This window comes from Fukomys damarensis, unplaced genomic scaffold (assembly GCF_012274545.1).
Source record: "Fukomys damarensis isolate Sample0158 unplaced genomic scaffold, DMR_v1.0_HiC HiC_scaffold_2, whole genome shotgun sequence".
Taxonomy (NCBI): Eukaryota; Metazoa; Chordata; class Mammalia; order Rodentia; family Bathyergidae; genus Fukomys; species Fukomys damarensis.
The window spans coordinates 21,335,256-21,340,793 of NW_022900914.1; the positions used below are offsets into that span (position 1 = coordinate 21,335,256).

The 5,538-nt window shown below is 43.4% G+C and overlaps 1 long non-coding RNA gene and 1 pseudogene across 1 annotated transcript in view; one reads left to right on the forward strand and one right to left on the reverse strand.

The window, feature by feature from the left end:
• Positions 1-1,573: 1,573 nt before the first annotated feature.
• LOC117285608 lies at positions 1,574-2,534 on the forward strand (annotated as a pseudogene).
• Positions 2,535-4,915: 2,381 nt separating this feature from the next.
• Positions 4,916-5,538, reverse strand: part of LOC104848779 — a 10,589-nt gene continuing 9,966 nt past the window's right edge. The window contains exon 3 of the long non-coding RNA XR_776521.2: positions 4,916-5,023. This is a non-coding gene — a long non-coding RNA (uncharacterized LOC104848779). The remainder of the gene's footprint in view (positions 5,024-5,538) is intronic.

Consider the following 5,538-nt stretch of genomic DNA (forward strand, 5'->3'; position numbering starts at 1 on the left):
TCTGCTGAATAGGGATTTTCATCTCAACTAGTCCCCCAGGTGAGCCATATATGGGTTGAAACACAAAAAGTACTGCTTTACAGGGCTTTATGAGCTCATAAAGATGAAAGTCAAGGCCAGTCTTTGTTCCAGAGCTGGAACTAGGCAGAAATCATTTTTGGAAAGATAATCCCATCAGAAAAAATGCTTCACACACCCAAGGCGATAGTAGAGAAGTTGTTTGGCAGGTAGCATAAACAAAGAATAAAGGGGGATAAAGAAATGAAAGAAAGTAGAGTATTTAATCTGCAAACTTTGGTATACAACCAAACTCTCATACTTCTTACTGGGAACAAAAATCTTCAGCCAATAAACCAAAGAAACACTGATCTAGACCAGAGAATCATCTCAGACTACCTGGAGAATTCCCAGAACCTTATATGAGATGATTCCCTGCTGGGAGGATATGAAAGCCACCAAGTACATGAGAAGATTACCAGAAATTTCAACAAGTGTTACAGATAAGGGAATCCATTCCCAAGGAACCACCAATAGCTAAGAATTCTAACAAAGAACTTAAGCAGTATGTCTAAAACACTCTGATACAAGAGACTCACTTGTATAGCAAGCACAGAACATTATGCAATGAGTAGGTTTGCAAAATAAATAAAATGAAGTTCTAAAACTGAAAAGCATAATCAACCAAAAAAAGTTTTCTAAACCCTCAAGAGGCAAATCAAATAGCCCATAGATGTAGCAGTAAAGAAAACTGGTGGTTCAAAACACAGATTTGAGAAAACCAATCAGAACGCAGCACACAGATAAAAGGGACAACTTAAAACATGAAAAAGAAATTGAGAAATATGGAAGGCACGTTTCAGTGGCTCCAAAGTTGTCAATAGATGCTGCAGAAAAGAAAGACAAGGGAGAATAGGAGTGAGAGGTAATATTTGAAGAGATGAAGGGGTCGGGGATTTAGTTCAGTGGTTTTTGCCTCCTGCCTCACAAGTGCAAGAACCTGAGTTCAATCCCCAGTACAAAAAAAAAAAAAAAATCTTTGAAGCGTTGATGGCTAAGGATTTCCCAGATTTGAGAAAAGCATATAAGCCACAGGCTGAAAAAGCACACAGAATAAGCAAAAACAAATACACGCCTAGACACATGATTGTGAACCCACAAAACATGGAGGAAAATTTAAATAATTTTAAAGTTATTAGAAAGTAAAGATTATCTTCAAGGAAATGTCTGTCAAATTGGTATCCGGGTCCTTATCAGTAATGATAGCTGCCTGAAGGTGAGAGAATAATATCTTAAAAGTGCTCAGATAAAAAGTCAATCACCAATTTTCAATTCAGCTGGTCCCCACCTGAAACTTCAGACAAAGGAAAGGTATTTTCAGCAAAAGATTAAGAATTAAACACAGATCACCACTGAAATAACTACTCAGGGATTCCTTTAGAGAAAAAAGAGAGATAAGGAATGCAAGAAGAAATTGTGTTCTAATGTTTGTTTGTTTTTTTATAAACACTTGAGATTTACTTTGGTAGATCTGAAGAGGCATGGATTCTAAAAATAAGAATGACAAATGGTGGTGAGTAAAAATGCTAGATCAAGGTAACATGAAAAATGGGAGCAAAGTGAGAAGATCCTAAACTCTACAACTCTAAGGGAATGGTTACACCTTTAGGAATAGTACATGTTTAGGAGAAGAAGCAATAAAAATGTCAGGAGAGCCCAGTGGGCACAGAGAGCTTCTGGGAGAATCACTGCAATGGCTGTTCAGGGAGAGCCACAGGTCCAGCTCAAGCTCCTGCTGATGGGTGATGGGGCGCACCAGGAAGATCACATTCCTGAAACACCACTGACTGGTGAGCTCAAGAAGAAGTATAGGGCTATCCTGAGCATAGAGGTGCATTCCTTCCTGTTCCACATCAATGAGACCCCACCAAGTTCAATACATGGAAGACCCAACCAGGAGAAATTTGGCAGGCTGCAAGATGGCTACTACATCCAAGCCATTATGACATTTGACCTAATGTCAAGAGTTATAGGGGCTGGGAATTTAGCTCAGCGGTTCGGTGGCCTGCCTTGCAAGCGCAAGGACCCGAGTTCAATCCCCGGTACCAAAAAAAGAGTTACTTACATACAGATCTGGTACAAGTATGTGAGAACATCTTCACTGTGTTGTGTAACTACAAAGTGGTCCTCAAAGAAAAGAAAGTGAAGGCAAAAATCTATCGTGTTTCACTGAAAGAAAAATCTTCAATACTATGACATTTCTGCCAAAGGTAACTACAGCTTTGAGAATTCCTTCCTCTGGTTCACCAGCAAGCTCACTAGAGACCAGAACTTGGAGTTTGTTGCCAGAGGTTGTCATGGGCCCAGCATGGGCAGCATGGTATAACCATGATTTGGAAGTTGCTCAGACAACGCCTCACCTGGGTAAGGGTGGCGACCTGCGAAGAAGTAAAGCTGGAGCCCAGCATCAGGAGTCTAGTTTTCCAGGCCACTGTCCCATAATGTCAGCAGGGCCACAGTGTGCCACTATTACCTAGCGAAGTGGAGGTGTGCTTCATCTTTGGAACACTGAAGCAGGTGAACGGGCTCCAGGGTGAGTGTGGCAGCTTTAAAAACCTTAATTTTTTGGAACTGCATTCTTAGCTCTTTGGAATAGGGTTGTTCCCTGCTTGAGTTCAAAGACCACTAAAGCCACATCACAATATTTGGCAGTGAAATGTTGTCTGTTACTATCCTTTCTGTTCCTTTTTGGTAAGAATCAGAATGCAGTTATATTTCCTATCTCTTTTTAAAAAGATGGTATAGAGCTATAGAAAAACTATGAAAAGAATACAAATACTACATGTAACTCCCAAAGGCAGGGGAAGAAATACTAGATCTTAGTTTGCACATACATTCATGGAATGAGTGGACCAAAGTGAACTGTCATAGCTAGCAGTGAGATCATTATAGTTTACATCTAGATGTCCCCCCAAAGCCTCACGCACTCAAAAGTGGGGCTTTTGGGAGGCAACTGGCTCATGAGGATGTGATACTCATCCGTGGATTAGTCCCCTGTGGGTTTATAGCTAAATGTAAAGTTGGGTGGTGACGCCTAGCGAGAAGAGGTGCGTCCCTGGGCCATGGCCTCGAAGGCTATATCTAACCTTCCTCCTCCCTTGATCTCTCAGCTTCCCTGCTGCTATGCTGTGAGCAATTCCTCTGCCATGCCCCTCTGCCATGCTGTCCTACCCTGGAGCCAGTTGACTATGGACTGAAACATCGATGAATTGTGAGCCAAAGTAAACCTCTTCCCCTTTAGATCATGAGTGTCAGGCACTGTGGCTCAGGGAAAAGAAAGTAACAAAAACAGAAATCTTGTTACAATATTTTTTCTATACCATTTAGGATCTGAATTTCTTTTTCAATTAAAAAATGTTTTTAAAAGGAAAGCGAAACCAATCCAAACAGAGTTTGTGTTTGCTAAAGAGACGGTGGAGAAGAGAGTTCCATCCACTGCAACGTTGCCCTGGAAGGATCATGGCCACTAGGAAGTCTCCACATGTGGCAGGGGGCAACAATGGGGTAGAACTCCCGGGCCCTGACTCCATCACTGCTTCTGCTCTGTATAAATTTCACAGCTTCCTGTAAGAGCTTGTGCTCTCCCAGCATGAAACCAGCCAGTCCCCTAGAGCTACCTGTAGGCCCTCATCAGCACTTGCAGGTGGTACCCAGGTCCTGGGCATAGGCTGGAACAGCAAATTCCTTTGGTAGCAAGGACTTGCTGGTGAGGATGGGGAAAAGGGCCTGCACTATTGCCACACACTTTGCATAAGTTTTCTTACTCAGTTCCATGCTTGAAGACAACACTTTAAGATGAATATTACACTCTTCACAGAAATTACCATTGCCTGGCACATACGAAGCAGGAGGATCTCTTGGGGAGGGCAGAGGTGAGCATTTACTCCCCACTTCCTCTCACTAAGTCCCCCCAAAATACTGTTAAACTCTGCCCATTTCCCTCACACCCCTCAAAACCCCTGCCCTCTACCATTGACCCTAAGAACCTCCCTCTACCCCTGCCAGCCTGGCCTGCAGGCCCAAGTCTTCACAGTTAGGTGGCACCAATCACTCTGCCCAGGGTCAGCTGCTAGCCCTTCACTGATTGTGTCAAACCATACTCGTGATGCTGCCAGTATCTTGCAACCTACCCAGGCTGGGCTAAGAGAAAAAGGTGAAACAAAGGCCTTGCATCCACGTCTGCAGTGTGGAGCAAGTATCAACAGGACCAAGAAACGGGAACTAACGCTGGTAGACCGTGTGCTCTGTGTATCGTATGGTCTACTCACATATAGTCTCTCATTTAACCTCCCCAGTAAACCTACAGAATACTCACCAATCCTTTCTCAGTGTGTAAAGGAGGGTATGTGACTTCCATGAAGTCATGAGTCGTTTCTCCCATGGAAAGAGACTGAGAGATATGGGCTCCAGGCTCCTGAATACAGGACTCCTGGCCTCCAACAGCAACCCTGGGGAGCTCTCCAAGGTAACAGAAGCCCCAGGGTGATGAAGATGGTAACAGCTAATACCAAACACTGAATACCAAATGCTGGTAATACTAAATACTGATGGAGTACCATCTACTTTATAGACATGCATAACAAATGTAGAGATAAATACAGTGATGATCTCCATGTCACAATCAAGAACACTGAGGATTTGCTCAGGAGGGTCATGAGATTTACCCAAACTGGACCCTCTAAAATGACAGAGGTAGGACTTCAGTCCAGATCATCTGACTCCAGAACCCAAACGTGTGACCACTGGATTAAGGTTGTTAGATCATCTGTGGCAGAAAAACCCAGTGTAATCCGAAACTTGTACAAGACAGAAGTTCATTTCTTTCTGCATTCAGAGTGCCGGAAGCAGATGACCCATGACTATTCGGCATTTTCTCTCTCCTCTGCATCCAGTTTATCACTCTGCCATGCTACAGTGTGTTCTCATCTTCCCAAGGCAGCTGCTAGGGTTCTAGCCATTATACCTGCTGTAGTGAGACAAAGGAAAAGACGAAGAAAAGGGCAAGTGATCAAACACCACCTATCTTTTAAGGATGTTCCCTAAAAACCACCACTTCTGAGCACTGCAAAAAATTAATTCTAATGAGATCTTTGTCCAGACATTCTTATCTTGGTGAGTTGGCTGAACCAGGCATGAAGCCAGTGCAGACAGGCTTAGTGCCTAGATTGGGACAAAATAGGAAAGGTAGTCTCCGTCCCCTTTCTATAAGGTCTTACCATGCTTATAAGTGCTGTGTGGTAAGATTTTAAAAGTCTCTGGAAGACACGGGAAACAGACAGAAATAATGTCCCTAAGTCAAAGGCCCAGCACACCTCCTCTCCCCTCACCTATTGTTGTGTCTTCTGACAAAGACGGTATTGATTTTGGGTTTCAACCAGGCTCAACATCTCATGTTCTTTCCTATTCTCTCTCTCTCTCTCTCTCTCTCTCTCCCTCTCTCTCTCTCCCTCTCCCTCTCTCTCTCTCTCTCTCCCCCCCTCA